Below are 23,585 nucleotides of genomic sequence, written 5' to 3' on the forward strand. Positions count from 1 at the left end.
ATTTATGTACACCTTTTCTTCTTTCTTTCTCTTTACATGTAATATATATATTTATAATTATAATTTTAATTTTAGTTTAAGTTTAATAATAATTGGGTTATTGTAAGGAATGTTTTACGGGTTTTAAAGTCGAAACTCTGTCCGTGTAACGCTACACGATTAATAATCACTGTAAGTTATGTTCTTCCTTTTTAAATTAATGTCTCGTAACTAAGTTATTATTATGCTTATTTAAGCCGAAGTAATCGTGATGTTTGACTAAATATTAAGACGGGGTTATTGGATTTTGTACCATAATTAAGGTTTGGGCAAAAGACCGACACTTGTGGAAATTGGACTATTGACTATTAATAGATGGGGGGTATTGTCTAATTGAGTGACAACTCATTGGAGTCTGTCGAACCTATCTTCAAATTAATTATCCTAATAATTAATAATGATTATGGTTGTCCTATTTAGTGACGTTCATATGGAATCTATTATAAGCATTTAATTAATTATTCGGGTTGGGTATTTGATTATTCAAACTGATCAAGTGGGTAAATTAATATTCATATCTAATCAAAACAGGGGTAGATTACATACAGTGATAACTGGTGTAATTGTTGACAGAAGTGATAACTGCGTCACAGTTTAAATCCTTAATTAGTTGGAATATTTGACTTCGGGTATAAGGGTAATTTGACGAGGACACTCGCACTTTATATTTATGACCGATGGACTATTATGGATAAAAACCAGATAGGTATCAAATAAACCATGACAAAGGACAATTAACCCGAGTAACAATTAATTAAAATCAAAACGTTAAACATCATGATTACGGAAGTTTAAATAAGCATAATCCTTTTATTTCATATTCTATCGCAATTTTATTTATTGTTATTTTATTTATCGTCATTTATATATTTTACGCACTTTAATTATTGTCATTTATCTTTACGCTTAAAAATATAAAATCGACAAACCGGTCATTAAACGGTAAAAAACCCCCTTTTATAATAATATTACTACTTATATATATATATATATACATATATATATATATATATATATATATACATATATATATATATACATATATATATATATATATATATACATATATATATATACATATATATATACATATATATATATATATATATATATATATATATATATATATATATATATATATATATATATATATATTTATATAAATATAGTTTTAAAAAAATATAGTACGTAATCACTAGCTCCCTGTGGAACGAACCGGACTTACTAAAAACTACACTACTCTACGATTAGGTACACTGCTTATAGTGTTGTAGCAAGGTTTAGGTATATCCCATCCGTAAATTAATAAAACTTGTGTCATATTTTGTAGTATTTCCTAGTAAAAATAATACTATTTCGTACCCTCACGCTACATCATCAAGTTTTTGGCGCCGCTGCCGGGGAGCGCTAAAACGCTATATTTTTAATTTATATCTGTAAAAATATAGTTATAAAACGCAAAGTACAATATAGACCACAAGATTTCATATATAAACGTTTTAATAAAAATATTCTAAGTTGTTGAGCACTTGATAACCATACTTAACATTTAATCAACGTCGCATATTCCCTTTATTATGAAATCTTACTATACCGTACCAAGTGTAGTCACCGAAACGAAGTACTGTGCAAACGTTGAATACTGGTCGTCCAGTCCGGTTGGGGTTGTCAGGCCCGATAGATCTATCAACAGGATTCGCATTTACAATACCTCATGTAAATAATAGTTACCAAGTTACAGGGAAGTATGCCAGTGGTACAACTCAACGTAGAATATATATTTTTAATCACTTGTGTCCATAACGTAAATCATAAAATGCATGTATTCTCATCCCGAAATATTTAGAGTTTAAAAGTGGGACTATATACTCACTTTTCCCTTGAAGGTATTTAACTCGACTTGGTCTCCGATAGATATCACGAACCTAACCATATATATAATATATCAACATATTTTCTTTTCAAGTAATCGTTACATATACAGTATATATATATATATATATATATATATATATATATATATATATATATATATATATATACTTATAATACTTTTAATATTTTCTTAGTCCGTAGTTAGCAGTCCGATGTTAGTGGTCCATAATTAGTTGATCAATAAAATAAATAAAGACCCCATCGTATTCGTATTGATCAGAATTAATCTCGACCCATGGTACCATGTTGTCAAATGATGTGTTGCGTACATAAAGTACCGTGTTGTCAAATGACGTGTTGCGTACAATCATGAGGTCTTATGATTAATCTTCTCGTGTTGTTTACGGGTGGTCCTGAAATATATAAAATCAAATCATAAGTAATTATATATAAAATATCATATTAATTAGAAAAGATATGATTAATTTACTTTATCTCCAAATATTTTCGTAGCTAAACTAGCTTCGGATACCCAATCTTGTTTTAGATGTAGTTTCTTCATTACAACTCCGTTTTTGTTGGTTCAACTTGCCACTTCCTTGGATCGAGTCAAATTTTAAGAATATGAACTGAAAATACCTTAGTTTGTATTCTAAATCACAGGTTATAGGTCAAACTTTGGTGAAACTTATGAAAGTGATCATTTTCCATCATAAAAACAACATTTAATGATCATTTTTCTAAAAATACTTACACTTTGAGTTACACCATGAAATTTTTATGTGTTAACATATTCATAAGAAATATCATTTTTCCAGAACATGAACTTCCAATTCAAAGTTCAAGATGGTTTTTAATTATCCAACCCAAAACAGCCCCCGGTTGCACTCCGACGACGTAGATTCAGTTTTTAAGGTGTTCTTTGTAAAACCAAGTTATATCTTGTTAAGTTAGCATATCATTATGATATATTACAGGTCTTGAAGTGTTTTAAAAGTTAAGTTAGAAGTATCTATTTAGTTGCAAACAAGTTTGAAATCATTCAAACTATGTTCTTGTTGTTAAAATTTTACAACATAAAATAAGATAGCTATATAATTATGAATCGAACAAGATTATGAACAAGGTTACTACCTAAAGTTACTTGGACAAAGTTACTTTAAAAGATGAGAAAAATCTTAGAACCAAAAGAGTGGTGGAGTTGGATCAAAAGGTTGGAAGTAAACTTGTATTTTTGGAAGGATTATTGAAGTTTTCTTGTAAGGAATTTATTTTGATGATTAAGGCTTGTTTTTAAAGCTAGATCTTCATGGTTATTTGCTGAGATTATGAAGAACACTTAAGGTTCCTAAGAGTGTGTTTTTAGTTAGAGAAAATGTGTAGTAAAATTGAAATTGGAATGGAGTATAAATGGTGGTGAAAAGATGTATAAATTTGTAATATTGTGCAAAAGTCTTGTAATATGCCAAATTGATTAATCATGCATGCTAAGATCTAAAATTGGCTGACTCATGGCTGCTAATAAAGTGATTGTGATGTGTATATACTAATAGTAAATATGTATAGGAGCTGGGTATGATACAAGTACATATACTCTAGGTATACGTGTAGAAATTTTGAGGAAACGGAACGAGAATTCAAATATAGCTATCTTTTGTAAATATACTTATATTGTTTTATGTATATAAGCCCTTTAAAGGTGATTAAATACATATTTATACGATACTTGTATAAGTATTATAGGTTAAAGGTATATATGTCAAATAACGTTACGTATAGTTATCATTTTGAAAACTTAAGTTAGTAGTCTCAAAGTATACTTATAACTTATTGTTATTAGTACACAATAAGATGTTAAACCATTCTTAGATCATGTTAAATATATATAAATACATATATATACACAAACATATAAATATCGTTTGTTATATAGTTCGTGATATCATCGGTCAAATTGGACGGTCAAACGTTGTGTAAAACTCTTTTTAAAAACATAAATCTCAACAATTTAGATTACTTATCATGTTGGTAAGGTTTAATTTATGTAAATATTAATCTCATAGGTATAAAATGATCGGAAAAATCCGGGTCGTTACAGATAAGCAGGTAATTTTTGACACAAAATGATAAGCAAAACTTTTGACATGCAGACACGGTCGAAGTCCAGACTCACTAATGCATCTTAACAACTATCAGTTAGACACACTAATGCAAGACCTGGTTCGCTAAGACCACCGCTCTGATACCAACTGAAATTCCCCGTCCTAATCCATCTGGACGAAGTCATCAATATTTGATCCCAGAGCGATAATCGACTCCAAGTAATGTCCTTAAAATGAGCAAATGCACAGCGGAAGGTTTCTTTCATACCTGAGAATAAACATGCTTTCAAGTGTCAACCAAAAGGTTGGTGAGTTCATAGGTTTATCATAAAACAATAAAATTAATCATTTTGATAGACCACAAGATTTAAATGTTGCATGGTACAAATGAGCCCAAATCCTATACCCACCTGTAATGTACATGCGATATCTTTTAAATACAGTACACCTTTCTCGTGTACGCAAACCATTTTTCATAAATCTTAATAACCGTACACATATCTCGTACACAAAAACTAATACACATAACCTGTGTATAAAAATCATTCTCTCGATACATAACATTCATATCAATTGGTGGCAATTATCATGTCACATAATTCAATGGTGGCAATTATCATGTCCACATAATTCAACGGTGGCAATTATCATGTCCACATAATTCAATAATAATCCGCAAAACTTCTGTCTGCATAATAATTCATTCAAGGAATGTTTTTCTTGTGTCTATCTCATCAAACATTTATAAAAGCATTTCATGTATTCGCAGTTCAAAATATATTTCAAAAGCATTTAATTAAGCATTTGTAAAAACATCGCATGTATTCTCAGTTCCAAAAATGTAAAGAGTAAAAGGGAATCAAATGAACTCACCATACTGTATTTCGTAGTAAAAATACATATAACATCATTGAACAAGTGTAGGGTTGACCTCGGATTCACGAACCTATATCATTTATATGTATATTAACACATATAATGGTAACCGAACAAATTTAGGTATTATTATTAATTGTTATTTTAGTAATTCGTTCGTTTCATTAATAGCTAAATTAACTATTTTTATTATTTTTTTTATATATACATTAAATGGATAATTAATATTTATTACAAACATATTTATATAGCTATGTTTTATGTAAATAATATATTTTTATATAGAATATCTTTATTTGATATATCAATAATACTAATAATAATAATGATAAAAATAATAATTGTTAAAAATAATAAAGATGATAATAAAAATAATGATAATAAAAATAATGATAATAAAAATAATGATAATTCTAATAATAAGAATAATGATAGTTCTAATAATAAATATGATAATTTTTATAAAAATTTTAGTTTCAAATATAATACTACTTACCTTAAAAATGATAACAATAATAATAAAAATAAAAATGAGTAATAAGTAAACTACCTCAAAGGAGTAATCCTTAAAAAAATTCCCAAGTCCGGGTTTAAACCCTTGACGTCCCGCTAACCCAATAATATCCTTAACCATTCCTCTATTTATTTATTTCCTGACATAAATCGCCCATTAAACCTTTTAAGCCATAAAACCCTGTTTCCTTCTTCTTCTCCTTGTTTTTCTAAAAAGAAATGCCCCATCCCGGGCTCGAACCCGAGACCTCTCATTAAACCCTAACTGTAACATCCCGCCTTTTTCCATTTACTTTTCCGTTATACTAATATAAAGTCCGTTATATGTTTATAACATCTCCCGTTGATACGCGTTTTAAATTATCTCGTTTAGGTAATTCCCGCACCCGAACGAAAGTTGAGGGACTAAACTTGACAAGGGATCAAACCCTTGACTAGGTCAAAGGGTCAAACCCCTTTCACCCATTCATTACCATCTCCCTCTCTCTCTCTCTTTCTCTCTAGCAAGAACACACCCAATTTCCTTCCTCATTCATTCATCATCTAAATCCGGATTAGGGAGCTAGCAACCAAATAAATTACATATTCGTGATCCTCTCTTCATCCTCTTCATTTTGGTACCAACTTCATCTCATTTGGGTAACTTTCTAAAATCACTAATTTTATGTGTTCTTGAGATTTTTGAGTTATAAAGTTGTTAATTAGTGTCTATGGCTCATTGTGATGTCGTGTATGTAATTTGTATGCTCGATTCGTTGTTTTTGGTGTAACTAGTTCAATATGAAAATTGCTTGCTAAATCCTTGATTTTGGATAATCAAATGTTGTTAGATTGTTAAAGTGCATGTTTTAAAAGTGTTACTAGTATCATTAGTTTCGTTTTGATGTGTAGGTTGATTAAGAAAACTTCAAAAACATGATTATTGATTTTGAGATGTTTGACTAGGGTTTGATAGTTCTTGACATGAATTTTTGGATGCTTGAATGTCATGGAATGTTAATTGTTAGTGTTTAGTAGTAATGTATGCTCCATTACCTTCAAAACGGCATATCATATGTGTGAATTGGTTTCCCGAAACTCAAATTTGCATTTGATGAACTTGAAACCTTGAAATGAACGTTTAATGATCACTTGAGGAGTTTTAGGCTATTGTAAATGATGTTGTCATTTGATGATAAGTGCTTAGTTGTGTTCCTTGTCAAAAGAGCTTTCCAACGGTATAAGATACGTCTTCTAGTTGTTTACGGTTTGCGTTTTATGGTTGTTTGAAGTTTTGACCAAGACTTGAACATTTGAAACTGACCTGGTACCAGGCCACGGCCATTGTCGCGCCGCGGAGCAATTTGTCGCGCCGTGGCCCAAAGGGTGATTTTAGAACATGTTTTTCAAGCTTTCTGACCTTCAACATAGGCATTTGTCGCGCCGTGGAGCAATTTGTCGCGCCGTGACAATTGCCTGTTTCATCCGAACTTCAGCAAACTTGTTTTGGCCATAACTTTTTGACCGTAACTCCGTTTTCGATGAATCAAATATCGTTGGAAACGTAATAAGATTTCCTTTCTAATGGTAAGGTTTTGAAATGTCAACTCAAACTTTATTACAAACGTTCTAACATGCTTTTATACTTGATTCTTGCATGAAACTTGACAACGTGATTCACATGCTATACTATTCGAGTCGTAACGAGCCATAGGACTAATTGAACACATTTCACCCGACCTTGTGTCGTAACCGGTTAATTGATATAACTTACTTGTTTAGGTCAAGGCTAGCATTGTTCTTTGCACACGTTTACTTGTTGAAGTACTTTACTACTCGTGCACTCAAGGTGAGATCATAGTCCCACTTTTACTCTTTTTGAACTTATATTGGGATGAGAAAACATAAACGATTCTTTTGAACTAAGTGAACACAAGGACGGGAAAACAAACATTCTACATACGAGTTTAGAACAAAAATCCTCAATTCGATTATCATTAGTTACACTTGCCGGGTGTAAGCGAGAACTTATGTTATATGGCCATATGGGTTTGACAGCCCTCATCCTTGACGGTTCGCTACCGTCTACGGATGAAATATATTTTCGAGAATCAGTGTTTGTTCTAGCACTAAGTGATGGGGTATACAATGGAAGGAATGTTAAGCTTTGATAATTGGGTGCTCGTGAAACAAACTTTTGGAATGTATTACTATTATTTCATTGATGCAAATCTTGTGGTTCACTTGTACTTACTTACTTAAACCTATGATTTCACCAACGTTTTCGTTGACAGATTTCTATGTTTTTCTCAGGTCCTTGAACGATACATGATACATGCTTCCGCTTACTATTTGATACTTGCATCCGATGTCGAGTATACATGCATTTCATGGAGCGTCTTTTGACTTTACTTTAAACCGTGTCGCCTAGATTTCAATCGTATCTATAACGTTGTAACTTAACTTTTGGTTGAACAATTCTTGTAAACTTTGAAACAATCTTTATTTTGAAATGAAGGCGACATATTTTGGTCAAACGTTATCTTAAAGACTTATGACCACGTAACGGGACCTAAGTAGACGGCGCCGTCAATGACGATTTGGTCGGGTCGCTACAGATGGTATCAGAGCTGGTTTAACCTTAGCCGTAAAGGTAGTCACGCGCGCCGGCTGTCAGGCCGGGCACTCATACGGACTATGCTTTTTGGCGGGTTAATCGTAGAGGGGGTTCTCACAGTGTTACCTGTGACGAAGCATTGGCTCTTACCCCTTGCGATCCCTTGGAATTTGAGGGTTGGCAGTTTGGCAGAAATGCGGGCCGTAAAATCAGTGTCTGAGGTACACTCAGTGGTCACCAAGCGGTTAGCTGGAAAGGCACTGGGTGGGTTTCTACCCCATCTGTCGCTACAGATGGTATCAGAGCGTTGGTTGTAGGGATTTAGAGTTCATTGGTGTCGACCCCGAGTCATAGGGTACATTGGTGAGTCTAGACTACAACCGGCATATAGACTTGAAGTAGGAATTACTTGACTACTTGTGCATTTATACTCGAACGCTTCTACTCATATCTACTCTTAGTTCATCTTAATCTCACGTTGTTTAATTTGATTGACGCGCCACCTTGACTATATGAAATGATGTCGAATGCACATATGAATCAGGGTAATATAATTTCCGGGATTATATTACGGTGACTCATATGAACGTTCCGACATTATGACATAAAGAATTTAAGGCGAGTCGAGGAAAAACTTCTCTTTATCTTTATTCTATATCACGGTTAGTATTATTGAGAATACTAATCAATGATATTCTTGTGTCTTGAAGAAACAATGGCTCCTCGTCGTGTACGCCGCAATGAAACTCCCGAACAAGCTCTCGAACGGATGATAGCTACCGCCGTAGATGCGGCCATGGCCGGTCACTCATCCAACAACAATAATAATAACAACCACAACAACCACAACAACAACAACAATGGAGCCGGAAACTCAAACGAGGGATGCTCCTATAAAGCTTTCATGGGGTGCAAACCTCACACTTTTGATGGAACCGGGGGACCGGTCGTGCTCACCCGATGGTTTGAGCAAACGGAAGCCGTCTTTAGCATAAGCGGTTGTCGGGACCAAGATAAGGTCAAATACTCCACTCACACTTTCTCCGGAATTGCTCTAACATGGTGGAACACCTATGTTCAATCGGTGGGTACCGATGAAGCTCATGCCCTCTCTTGGGCCGATCTAAAGGAAAAAATGATTGTTGAATATTTTCCGCGCGAAGAAACCCGAAAGCTTGAGGAAGAACTAAGAGCTTTGAAAGCGGTCGGAAACGATCTTAAAACTTATAATCAACGCTTCGCCGAACTATCCTTGATGTGTCCTAATCTTGTTAACCCCGAATCTCAAAGGATTGAACTCTACATGCTCGGTCTTCCAAAAAGCATCAAACAAGGGGTGATGTCATCCAAACCCACTACTCATCAAGCCGCTATGAACATGGCTCGCCAACTAATTGAAACGGTTGACGAAATCGTAGTTCCGGCACCTAAGGCCGAGGATAAATCGGGCGGCAACAAAAGAAAGTGGGAACCCTCCCAATCAAGCAACAACAACTTTGCCAAGAAATCTTTCACTTCCGACGGCAAGAAGGGTTATGCCGGGAATCTACCTCTTTGCAACAAATGCAACAAACATCACTTTGGTGAATGTGGCAAGTTAATTTGCCACCGGTGCCAAGGAGTTGGTCATAAGGCCAACGATTGTAAAAGTGCCACTCCCGTTGCTCGAAAGTGGCCCAATGCACCAAAGACGGGCACTTGTTACGAATGTGGTCAAACGGGTCATTATAGAAATGCATGCCCGAAAAGGAAAGATAACACCAATACGCGCGGCCGAGCTTTCAACATCAACACCGAGGAAGCCCGGGATGACACTGAACTAGTCACGGGTACGTTTCTTCTCAACAATTCTTATGTCTCTTGCTTATTCGATTCTGGTGCCGATAAATGCTTTGTATCCAAAACTTTGACTCATTCTTTTAGCATTCCACCTCTTCCATTAGATACCACTTATACCATTGAAGTGGCTAACGGGAAATTATTAAGTGCCAACACATATTACCGGGGGTGTACGTTAAACATTTTGGGTAAGGAATTTGAAATTGACTTGATACCCATGGAACTAGGAAGCTTTGATGTAATAATCGGTATGAATTGGTTAGTCAAAACGAAATCTCACATTCTTTGTGATCTTAACGCAATCCGAATTCCTATCGAGAATGGTGAACCTTTGATCGTCTATGGCGATAAGAGTTGCACCGGACTCAACCTCGTTTCGTGTATTAAAGTTAGAAAACTACTCCGTAAGGGTTGTTTTGCGATCCTTGCTCACGTTAAGAAAGTCGAGTCCGATGAGAAGCACATCGATGATGTGCCAATTGTTAGTGACTATTCCGATGTATTTCCCGACGAATTGCCGGGTCTTCCGCCTCATCGACCGGTTGAATTCCAAATCGATCTTATTCCGGGAGCCGCACCCGTAGCACGTGCACCATATAGACTCGCTCCATCTGAAATGCAAGAATTGCAAAGTCAAATCCAAGAACTACTTGATCGAGGTTTTATCCAACCTAGCCATTCACTTTGGGGCGCTCCGATTTTGTTTGTTAAAAAGAAAGACGGATCCCTACGAATGTGCATTGATTATCGGGAACTAAATAAATTGACGGTTAAGAACCGATATCCCCTTCCTCGCATCGATGACCTCTTTGATCAACTACAAGGGTCTTGTGTATATTCAAAAATCGATCTCCGCTCGGGTTATCATCAATTGAGGGTTAAGGGGGAAGATGTCTCCAAAACCACTTTCCGAACTCGTTACGGTAGTTATGAATTCCTTGTCATGCCATTTGGTCTCACTAACGCACCGGCGGTGTTCATGGATCTTATGAACCGCGTGTGCAAACCGTATCTCGATAAATTCGTTATTGTGTTCATCGATGATATATTGATCTATTCAAAAAATGAAGAAGAGCACGAACAACATCTCCGACTTGTGCTTGAACTCTTGAGACAAGAACGACTTTATGCCAAATTCTCCAAGTGTGAATTTTGGTTGAAGGAAGTTCAATTTCTTGGTCATGTTGTAAGTGACCAAGGTATTAAAGTCGATCCAACGAAAATCGAAGCCATTAGCAAATGGGAGACTCCTACTACTCCTACTCACATTCGTCAATTTTTGGGTCTCGCCGGGTACTATCGTAGATTCATCGAAAATTTCTCTTTGGTTGCACGTCCTCTAACCGCATTGACTCACAAGGGAAAGAAATTCATTTGGGCGACCGAACATGAATCCGCATTCCAAATCTTGAAAACGAAGCTAACCACCGCTCCTATCTTGTCACTTCCCGAAGGCAATGATGACTTTGTTGTATATTGCGATGCCTCAAAACATGGTTTTGGGTGTGTATTGATGCAACGAACGAAAGTCATTGCTTATGCTTCTCGACAACTCAAAATTCATGAACGAAACTATACGACACATGATCTCGAACTCGGAGCCGTTGTCTTTGCACTTAAAATGTGGAGACACTATCTTTATGGAACCAAGAGTACTATCTTCACCGATCACAAAAGCCTTCAACACATTTTCGATCAAAAGCAACTAAACATGAGACAACGAAGGTGGATTGAAACCTTAAACGATTACGATTGCGAGCTTCGTTACCATCCTGGGAAGGCAAATGTAGTAGCCGATGCCTTAAGTCGAAAAGAAAGAGCGGTGCCTCTTCGTGTCCGAGCCTTAAACATCACCATCCACACAAACCTTAATAGCCAAATTCGGGTAGCCCAAGATGAGGCTCTCAAGGATGAAAACCTTTCACACGAGCTCTTGAACATTCTCGTCTCTCGATTCGAAATTAGGGAGACCGGACTCCGATATTTCGCCGGAAGAATTTGGGTGCCTAGTTATGGGGACCTACGAAGCCTTATTTTAGATGAAGCCCATAAGTCACGATACTCGATTCACCCCGGTGCCAATAAGATGTACCACGACCTTAAACAACTATATTGGTGGCCGAACATCAAAAGGGACGTAGCTACTTATGTTTCCAAGTGTTTGACATGTTCCAAAGTCAAAGCCGAACACCAAAGACCGTCCGGACTACTTCGACAACCCGAGATCCCGCAATGGAAGTGGGAAAGGATAACGATGGATTTTATCACCAAACTACCAAAAACGACGGGCGGTTATGATACCATTTGGGTTATTGTTGACCGTCTCACCAAATCCGCACACTTCCTGGCCATGAAGGAAACGGACAAAATGGAGAAACTTGCACAACTTTACATTAAGGAAATCGTAGCCCGACACGGTGTACCTTTATCCATTATCTCCGACCGAGATGGCCGTTTCGTTTCTAGATTTTGGCGTACATTGCAAGAAGCGTTGGGAACGCGTTTAGACATGAGCACCGCATATCATCCTCAAACCGATGGACAAAGCGAACGTACGATCCAAACCTTAGAGGACATGTTACGAGCTTGCGTGGTTGATTTCGAAAAAGCTTGGGACAAGCACTTACCTCTCGCCGAGTTCTCTTATAACAATAGTTATCACGCGAGTATTAAAGCCGCACCTTTTGAAGCGCTATATGGCCGCAAATGTCGTTCACCTCTTTGTTGGGCCGAGGTAGGCGATGTGCAAATCACCGGACCCGAACTCATTCACGAAACCACCGAGAAAATCGTTCAAATCCGAGATAGGCTTAGGACGGCCCGAAGTCGTCAAAAGAGCTATACCGACAAACGACGCAACGATCTTGAATTTCAAGTCGGTGACCGAGTAATGTTAAAAGTAGCACCTTGGAAGGGTGTAATCCGTTTTGGTAAATGCGGGAAGCTAAATCCGCGGTATATTGGTCCTTTCGAAATCTTGGAGCGTATTGGAACCGTTGCTTATCGTTTAGATCTTCCGCCTCAATTGAACTCCGTTCATCCTACCTTCCATGTATCTAACTTGAAAAAGTGTCTTGCCGAACCCGATATCGTCATCCCTCTCGAAGAACTTACTATTGATGACAAACTTCATTTTGTGGAGGAACCGGTTGAAATTGTGGACACCTCCGTCAAGACATTGAAACAAAGCCGAATCCCGATTGTTAAAGTCCGTTGGAACGCCAAAAGGGGACCCGAGTTTACTTGGGAAAGACAAGATCAAATGCAAAGGAAGTATCCTCATCTATTCGTGAATTCAGAAACGCAAGATCTCGAGGAAGAAACAACGACTACTACGCCTACTTAAATTTCGGGACGAAATTTCTTTTAAGGAGTAGGTAATGTAACATCTCGCCTTTTTCCATTTACTTTTCCGTTATACTAATATAAAGTCCGTTATATGTTTATAACATCTCCCGTTGATACGCGTTTTAAATTATCTCGTTTAGGTAATTCCCGCACCCGAACAAAAGTTGAGGGACTAAACTTGACAAGGGATCAAACCCTTGACTAGGTCAAAGGGTCAAACCCCTTTCACCCATTCATTACCATCTCCCTCTCTCTCTCTCTTTCTCTCTAGCAAGAACACACCCAATTTCCTTCCTCATTCATTCATCATCTAAATCCGGATTAGGGAGCTAGCAACCAAATAAATTACATATTCGTGATCCTCTCTTCATCCTCTTCATTTTGGTACCAACTTCATCTCATTTGGGTAACTTTCTAAAATCACTAATTTTATGTGTTCTTGAGATTTTTGAGTTATAAAGTTGTTAATTAGTGTCTATGGCTCATTGTGATGTCGTGTATGTAATTTGTATGCTCGATTCGTTGTTTTTGGTGTAACTAGTTCAATATGAAAATTGCTTGCTAAATCCTTGATTTTGGATAATCAAATGTTGTTAGATTGTTAAAGTGCATGTTTTAAAAGTGTTACTAGTATCATTAGTTTCGTTTTGATGTGTAGGTTGATTAAGAAAACTTCAAAAACATGATTATTGATTTTGAGATGTTTGACTAGGGTTTGATAGTTCTTGACATGAATTTTTGGATGCTTGAATGTCATGGAATGTTAATTGTTAGTGTTTAGTAGTAATGTATGCTCCATTACCTTCAAAACGGCATATCATATGTGTGAATTGGTTTCCCGAAACTCAAATTTGCATTTGATGAACTTGAAACCTTGAAATGAACGTTTAATGATCACTTGAGGAGTTTTCGGCTATTGTAAATGATGTTGTCGTTTGATGATAAGTGCTTAGTTGTGTTCCTTGTCAAAAGAGCTTTCCAACGGTATAAGATACGTCTTCTAGTTGTTTACGGTTTGCGTTTTATGGTTGTTTGAAGTTTTGACCAAGACTTGAACATTTGAAACTGACCTGGTACCAGGCCACGGCCATTGTCGCGCCGCGGAGCAATTTGTCGCGCCGTGGCCCAAAGGGTGATTTTAGAACATGTTTTTCAAGCTTTCTGACCTTCAACATAGGCATTTGTCGCGCCGCGGAGCAATTTGTCGCGCCGTGACAATTGCCTGTTTCATCCGAACTTCAGCAAACTTGTTTTGGCCATAACTTTTTGACCGTAACTCCGTTTTCGATGAATCAAATATCGTTGGAAACGTAATAAGATTTCCTTTCTAATGGTAAGGTTTTGAAATGTCAACTCAAACTTTATTACAAACGTTCTAACATGCTTTTATACTTGATTCTTGCATGAAACTTGACAACGTGATTCACATGCTATACTATTCGAGTCGTAACGAGCCATAGGACTAATTGAACACATTTCACCCGACCTTGTGTCGTAACCGGTTAATTGATATAACTTACTTGTTTAGGTCAAGGCTAGCATTGTTCTTTGCACACGTTTACTTGTTGAAGTACTTTACTACTCGTGCACTCAAGGTGAGATCATAGTCCCACTTTTACTCTTTTTGAACTTATATTGGGATGAGAAAACATAAACGATTCTTTTGAACTAAGTGAACACAAGGACGGGAAAACAAACATTCTACATACGAGTTTAGAACAAAAATCCTCAATTCGATTATCATTAGTTACACTTGCCGGGTGTAAGCGAGAACTTATGTTATATGGCCATATGGGTTTGACAGCCCTCATCCTTGACGGTTCGCTACCGTCTACGGATGAAATATATTTTCGAGAATCAGTGTTTGTTCTAGCACTAAGTGATGGGGTATACAATGGAAGGAATGTTAAGCTTTGATAATTGTGTGCTCGTGAAACAAACTTTTGGAATGTATTACTATTATTTCATTGATGCAAATCTTGTGGTTCACTTGTACTTACTTACTTAAACCTATGATTTCACCAACGTTTTCGTTGACAGATTTCTATGTTTTTCTCAGGTCCTTGAACGATACATGATACATGCTTCCGCTTACTATTTGATACTTGCATCCGATGTCGAGTATACATGCATTTCATGGAGCGTCTTTTGACTTTACTTTAAACCGTGTCGCCTAGATTTCAATCGTATCTATAACGTTGTAACTTAACTTTTGGTTGAACAATTCTTGTAAACTTTGAAACAATCTTTATTTTGAAATGAAGGCGACATATTTTGGTCAAACGTTATCTTAAAGACTTATGACCACGTAACGGGACCTAAGTAGACGGCGCCGTCAATGACGATTTGGTCGGGTCGCTACACTAACACTCTTAACCATCGTGCTATATGTTTCTTTCTATTATTATTAGCACCTTAATTCTATATATCTCGTATATCTCTTTTTTCATCTTCATATTACAAAACCCCAAATATATCTTCATCTAAGTATCATCTCATACCATTTTAACATCATCATATTCATTACCGTTTATCATTCATCATTCGCCATTAATTCATCATATAATAACCACTTTTACAATCGCAAGAACTAATTGGTTAACCTCATCATCGTATCTAATCTCTAACTCTTAACAAAGTTTTAATGGTGGCTCATCTAAAACTTAAAATATAGCGACCCAATTAGTCCCACAATTAGTTCATCCCAAGTGTAAAGATAATTATCCCGTAATATTGTATCTTGCGTGAGGCTTTTTAAAAATGGAACTAGATGTGCTAAAGTAATTGTATTAGAAACATTAATTGTTCCCAATTAGCTACCCACTAACGAAAAGGGATTGGAGAGTGGGGTAATCCCACTTTGATAAATGTTGGCAAAGAGAGAAACCAAAAATATGGCATGTGTTTACACTGCATTATCGCCTTTTTCCATTAACATCATCCTCAACTTTATTATAATATCATCATCATAAAAAAAAACACACAGCAAAATGACACATTATCTCGAAAATAAAGTCTTAAACGGTCCTCATGCTTTAACACGTGCCCATCGAATTTATCATCATCTTTAAATATTGTATTGATCATGCGCAATTTTTTTTTTTCAAAGTGAAATTAAAGAACGTCTCCTTTTGGAAATTTTCTTGGTCGGCCACCATTTCCCTTGTCCCACATAATAGTTTTTGATAACTCTTTATAATTTATCACTCTATATCTAAGTTTCCACTTCATAAAACTTGTAAACGTATTTATTGAAATGTCCCGTTCTTATTGATTAAAAACGTTCCATATTAATTGATTTCGTTGCAAGGTTTTGACCTCTATATGAGACGTTTTTCAAAGACTGCATTCATTTTAAAACAAACCATAACCTTTATTTCATCAATAAAGGTTTAAAAAGCTTTACGTAGATTATCAAATAATGATAATCTAAAATATCCTGTTTATACACGACCATTACATAATGGTTTACAATACAAATATGTTACAACAAAATAAGTTTCTTGAATGCAGTTTTTACACAATATCATACAAGCATGGACTCCAAATCTCGTCCTTATTTAAGTATGCGATAGCGGAAGCTCTTAATAATCACCTGAGAATAAACATGCTTAAAACGTCAACAAAAATGTTGGTGAGTTATAGGTTTAACCTATATATATCAAATCATAATAATAGACCACAAGATTTCATATTTCAATACACATCCCATACATAGAGATAAAAATCATTCATATGGTGAACACCTGGTAACCGACATTAACAAGATGCATATATAAGAATATCCCCATCATTCCGGGACACCCTTCGAATATGATATAAATTTTGAAGTACTAAAGCATCCGGTACTTTGGATGGGGTTTGTTAGGCCCAATAGATCTATCTTTAGGATTCGCGTCAATTAGGGTGTCTGTTCCCTAATTCTTAGATTACCAGACTTAATAAAAAGGGGCATATTCGATTTTGATAATTCAACCATAGAATGTAGTTTCACGTACTTGTGTCTATTTTGTAAATCATTTATAAAACCTGCATGTATTCTCATCCCAAAAATATTAGATTTTAAAAGTGGGACTATAACTCACTTTCACAGATTTTTACTTCGTCGGGAAGTAAGACTTGGCAACTGGTTGATTCACGAACCTATAACAATATATACATATATATCAAAGTATGTTCAAAATATATTTACAACACTTTTAATATATTTTGATGTTTTAAGTTTATTAAGTCAGCTGTCCTCGTTAGTAACCTACAACTAGTTGTCCACAGTTAGATGTACAGAAATAAATCAATAAATATTATCTTGAATCAATCCATGACCCAGTGTATACGTATCTCAGTATTGATCACAACTCAAACTTTATATATTTTGGAATCAACCTCAACCCTGTATAGCTAACTCCAACATTTACATATAGAGTGTCTATGGTTGTTCCGAAATATATATAGATGTGTCGACATGATAGGTCGAAACATTGTATACGTGTCTATGGTATCTCAAGATTACATAATATACAATACAAGTTGATTAAGTTATGGTTGGAATAGATTTGTTACCAATTTTCTCGTAGCTAAAATGAGAAAAATTATCCAATCTTGTTTTACCCATAACTTCTTCATTTTAAATCCGTTTTGAGTGAATAAAATTGCTATGGTTTCATATTGAACTCTATTTTATGAATCTAAACAGAAAAAGTATAGGTTTATAGTCGGAAAAATAAGTTACAAGTTATTTTTGTAAAGGTAGTCATTTCAGTCGAAAGAACGACGTCTAGATGACCATTTTAGAAAACATACTTCCACTTTGAGTTTAACCATAATTTTTGGATATAGTTTCATGTTCATAATAAAAATCATTTTCCCAGAATAACAACTTTTAAATCAAAGTTTATTATAGTTTTTAATTAACTAACCCAAAACAGCCCGCGGTGTTACTACGACGGCGTAAATCCGGTTTTACGGTGTTTTTCGTGTTTCCAGGTTTTAAATCATTAAGTTAGCATATCATATAGATATAGAACATGTGTTTAGTTGATTTTAAAAGTCATGTTAGAAGGATTAACTTTTATTTGCGAACAAGTTTAGAATTAACTAAACTATGTTCTAGTGATTACAAGTTTAAACCTTCGAATAAGATAGCTTTATATGTATGAATCGAATGATGTTATGAACATCATTACTACCTCAAGTTCCTTGGATAAACCTACTGGAAAAGAGAAAAATGGATCTAGCTTCAACGGATCCTTGGATGGCTCGAAGTTCTTGAAGCAGAATCATGACACGAAAACAAGTTCAAGTAAGATCATCACTTGAAATAAGATTGTTATAGTTATAGAAATTGAACCAAAGTTTGAATATGATTATTACCTTGTATTAGAATGATAACCTACTGTAAGAAACAAAGATTTCTTGAGGTTGGATGATCACCTTACAAGATTGGAAGTGAGCTAGCAAACTTGAAAGTATTCTTGATTTTATGTAACTAGAACTTGTAGAATTTATGAAGAACACTTAGAACTTGAAGATAGAACTTGAGAGAGATCAATTAGATGAATAAAATTGAAGAATGAAAGTGTTTGTAGGTGTTTTTGGTCGTTGGTGTATGGATTAGATATAAAGGATATGTAATTTTGTTTTCATGTAAATAAGTCATGAATGATTACTCATATTTTTGTAATTTTATGAGATATTTCATGCTAGTTGCCAAATGATGGTTCCCACATGTGTTAGGTGACTCACATGGGCTGCTAAGAGCTGATCATTGGAGTGTATATACCAATAGTACATACATCTAAAAGCTGTGTATTGTACGAGTACGAATACGGGTGCATACGAGTAGAATTGTTGATGAAACTGAACGAGGATGTAATTGTAAGCATTTTTGTTAAGTAGAAGTATTTTGATAAGTGTCTTGAAGTCGTTCAAAAGTGTATGAATACATATTAAAACACTACATGTATATACATTTTAACTGAGTCGTTAAGTCATCGTTAGTCGTTACATGTAAATGTTGTTTTGAAACCTTTAGGTTAACGATCTTGTTGAATGTTGTTAACCCATTGTTTATTATAACAAATGAGATGTTAAATTGTTATATTATCATGATATTATGATATATAATATATCTTAGTATGATATATATACAGTTAAATGCCGTTACAACGATAATCGTTACATATATGTCTCGTTTCAAAATCATTAAGTTAGTAGTCTTATTTTTACATATGTATTTCATTGTTAATACACTTAATAATATATTTACTTATCATTTAACATAATTAACCAAGTGTATCAATATCTTAATATGATTCATATGTACTTAGTAAGACGTTGTTATAACGATAATCGTTATATATATCGTTTTCGAGTTTCTTAAATTAATAGTCTCATTTTTATGTATATAACTCATTGTTAAAATACCTAATGAGATACATACTTATAATAAAATCATGTTAACTATATATATAACCATATATATGTCATCGTATAGTTTTTACAAGTTTTAACGTTCGTGAATCACCGGTCAACTTGGGTGGTCAATTGTCTATATGAAACCTATTTCAATTAATCAAGTCTTAACAAGTTTGATTGCTTAACATGTTGGAAACACTTAATCATGTAAATAACAATTTCATTTAATATATATATATATATTTATGGAAAATTTCGGGTCACTACAGTACCTACCCGTTAAATAAATTTCGTCCTGAAATTTTAAGCTGTTGAAGGTGTTGACGAATCTTCTGGAAATAGATGCGGGTATTTCTTCTTCATCTGATCTTCATGCTCCCAGGTGAACTCGGGTCCTCTACAAGCATTCTATCGAACCTTAACAATTGGTATCTTGTTTTGCTTAAGTCTTTTAACCTCACGATCCATTATTTCGACGGGTTCTTCGATGAATTGGAGTTTTTCATTGATTTGGATTTCATCTAACGGAATAGTGAGATCTTCTTTAGCAAAATATTTCTTCAAATTCGAGACGTGGAAAGTGTTATGTACACCCGCGAGTTGTTGAGGTAACTCAAGTCGGTAAGCTACTGGTCCGACACGATCAATAATCTTGAATGGTCCAATATACCTTGGATTTAATTTCCCTCGTTTACCAAATCGAACAACGCCTTTCCAAAGTGCAACTTTAAGCATGACCATCTCTCCAATTTGAAATTCTATATCTTTTCTTTTAATGTCAGCGTAGCTCTTTTGTCGACTTTGGGCGGTTTTCAACCGTTGTTGAATTTGGATGATCTTCTCGGTAGTTTCTTGTATAATCTCCGGACCCGTAGTCTGTCTATCCCACACTTCACTTCAACAAATCGGAGACCAGCACTTTCTATCATAAAGTGCTTCAAACGGCGCCATCTCAATGCTTGAATGGTAGCTGTTGTTGTAGGAAAATTCTGCTAACGGTAGATGTCGATCCCAACTGTTTCCGAAATCAATAACACATGTTCGTAGCATGTCTTCAAGCATTTGTATCGTCCTTTCGCTCTGCCCATCAGTTTGTGGATGATAGGCAGTACTCATGTCTAGACGAGTTCCTAATGCTTGCTGTAATGTCTGCCAGAATCTTGAAATAAATCTACCATCCCTATCAGAGATAATAGAGATTGGTATTCCATGTCTGGAGACGACTTCCTTCAAATACAGTCGTGCTAACTTCTCCATCTTGTCATCTTCTCTTATTGGCAGGAAGTGTGCTGATTTGGTGAGACGATCAACTATTACCCAAATAGTATCAAAACCACTTGCAGTCCTTGGCAATTTAGTGATGAAATCCATGGTAATGTTTTCCCATTTCCATTCCGCGATTTCGGGTTTTTGAAGTAGACCTGATGGTTTCTGATGCTCAGCTTTGACCTTAGAACACGTCAAACATTCTCCTACGTATTTAGCAACATCGGCTTTCATACCCGGCCACCAAAAATGTTTCTTGAGATCCTTGTACATCTTCCCCGTTCCAGGATGTATTGAGTATCTGGTTTTATGAGCTTCTCTAAGTACCATTTCTCTCATATCTCCAAATTTTGGTACCCAAATCCTTTCACCCCTATACCGGGTTCCATCTTCCCGAATATTAAGATGCTTCTCCGATCCTTTGGGTATTTCATCCTTTAAGTTTCCCTCTTTTAAAACTCCTTGTTGCGCCTCCTTTATTTGAGTAGTAAGGTTATTATGAATCATTATATTCATAGATTTTACTCGAATGGGTTCTCTGTCCTTCCTGCTCAAGGCATCGGCTACCACATTTGCCTTCCCCGGGTGGTAACAAATCTCAAAGTCGTAATCATTCAACAATTCAATCCACCTACGCTGCCTCATATTCAGTTGTTTCTGATTAAATATGTGTTGAAGACTTTTGTGGTCGGTATATATAATACTTTTGACCCCATATAAGTAGTGCCTCCAAGTCTTTAATGCAAAAACAACCGCGCCTAATTCCAAATCATGCATCGTATAATTTTGTTCGTGAATCTTCAATTGTCTAGACGCATAAGCAATCACCTTCGTTCGTTGCATTAATACACAACCGAGACCTTGCTTTGATGCATCACAATAAATCACAAAATCATCATTCCCTTCAGGTAATGACAATATAGGTGCCGTAGTTAGCTTTTTCTTCAATAATTGAAACGCCTTCTCTTGTTCATCCTTCCATTCAAATTTCTTCCCTTTATGCGTTAATGCAGTCAAGGGTTTTGCTATTCTGGAAAAGTCTTGGATGAACCTTCTGTAGTAACCAGCTAGTCCTAAAAACTGGCGTATGTGTTTTGGAGTTTTCGGGGTTTCCCACTTTTCAACAGTTTTTATCTTTGCCGGATCCACCTTAATACCTTTTTTGTTCACTATGTGACCGAGGAATTGAACTTCTTCCAACCAAAATGCACACTTTGAAAATTTAGCGTACAATTCTTCCTTCCTCAATACTTCTAACACCTTTCTCAAATGTTCACCTTGTTCTTGGTCATTCTTTGAGTAAATAAGTATGTCATCAATGAAAACAATGACAAACTTGTCAAGGTATGGTCCACACACTCGGTTCATAAGGTCCATGAATACAGCTGGTGCATTAATTAAACCAAACGGCATGACCATAAACTCGTAATGACCGTAACGTGTTCTGAAAGCAGTCTTTGGAATATCATCTTCTTTCACCCACATTTGATGATACCCGGAACGTAAGTCAATCTTTGAATAAACAGAAGAGCCTTGTAGTTGATCAAATAAGTCGTCAATTCTCGGTAGTGGGTAGCGGTTCTGGATGGCAAGTTTGTTCAACTCTCGGTAGTCGATACACAACCTGAATGTACCATCTTTCTTCTTGACAAACAAAACAGGAGCTCCCCACGGTGATGTGCTTGGTCGAATGAAACCACGCTCTAAAATTTCTTGTAATTGGCTTTGCAGTTCTTTCATCTCGCTGGGTGCGAGTCTGTAAGGAGCACGAGCTATTGGTGCAGCTCCTGGTACAAGATCTATTTGAAATTTAACGGATCAATGTGGGGTAATCCCGGTAATTCTTTCGGAAATACATCGGGAAATTCTTTTGCAATGGGAACATCATTGATGCTCTTTTCTTCAGTTTGTACTTTCTCGACGTGTGCTAGAACAGCATAGCAACCTTTTCTTATTAGTTTTTGTGCCTTCAAATTACTAATAAGATGTAGCTTCGTGTTGCCCTTTTCTCCGTACACCATTAAGGGTTTTCCTTTTTCTCGTATAATGCAAATTGCATTTTTGTAACAAACGATCTCTGCTTTCACTTCTTTCAACCAGTCCATACCGATTATCACATCAAAACTCCCTAACTCTACTGGTATCAAATCAATTTTAAATGTTTCGCTAACCAGTTTAATTTCTCGATTCCGACATATATTATCTGCTGAAATTAATTTACCATTTGCTAATTCGGGTAAAAATTTACTATCCAAAGGCGTCAATGGACAACTTAATTTAGCACAAAAGTCTCTACTCATATAGCTTCTATCCGCACCCGAATCAAATAAAACGTAAGCAGATTTATTGTCAATAAGAAACGTACCCGTAACAAGATCCGGGTCTTCCTGTGCCTCTACCGCATTAATATTGAAAACTCTTCCGCGGCCTTGTCCATTCGTGTTCTCCTGGTTCGGGCAATTTCTAATAATGTGGCCCGGTTTTCCACATTTATAACAAACTACATTGGCATAACTTGCTCCGACACTACTTGCTCCACCATTACTCGTTCCGACACCATTTGTTCCTTTCGTTCTATTAACCCCTGGTCCGTAGACCACACACTTCGCCGCGCTATGACCATTTCTTTTACACTTGTTGCAAAATTTGGTGCAGAACCCCGAGTGATACTTTTCACACCTTTGGCATAGCTGCTTCTGATTGTTGTTGTTGTTGTT

This window comes from Rutidosis leptorrhynchoides, chromosome 4 (assembly GCF_046630445.1).
Source record: "Rutidosis leptorrhynchoides isolate AG116_Rl617_1_P2 chromosome 4, CSIRO_AGI_Rlap_v1, whole genome shotgun sequence".
Classification (NCBI taxonomy): Eukaryota; Viridiplantae; Streptophyta; class Magnoliopsida; order Asterales; family Asteraceae; genus Rutidosis; species Rutidosis leptorrhynchoides.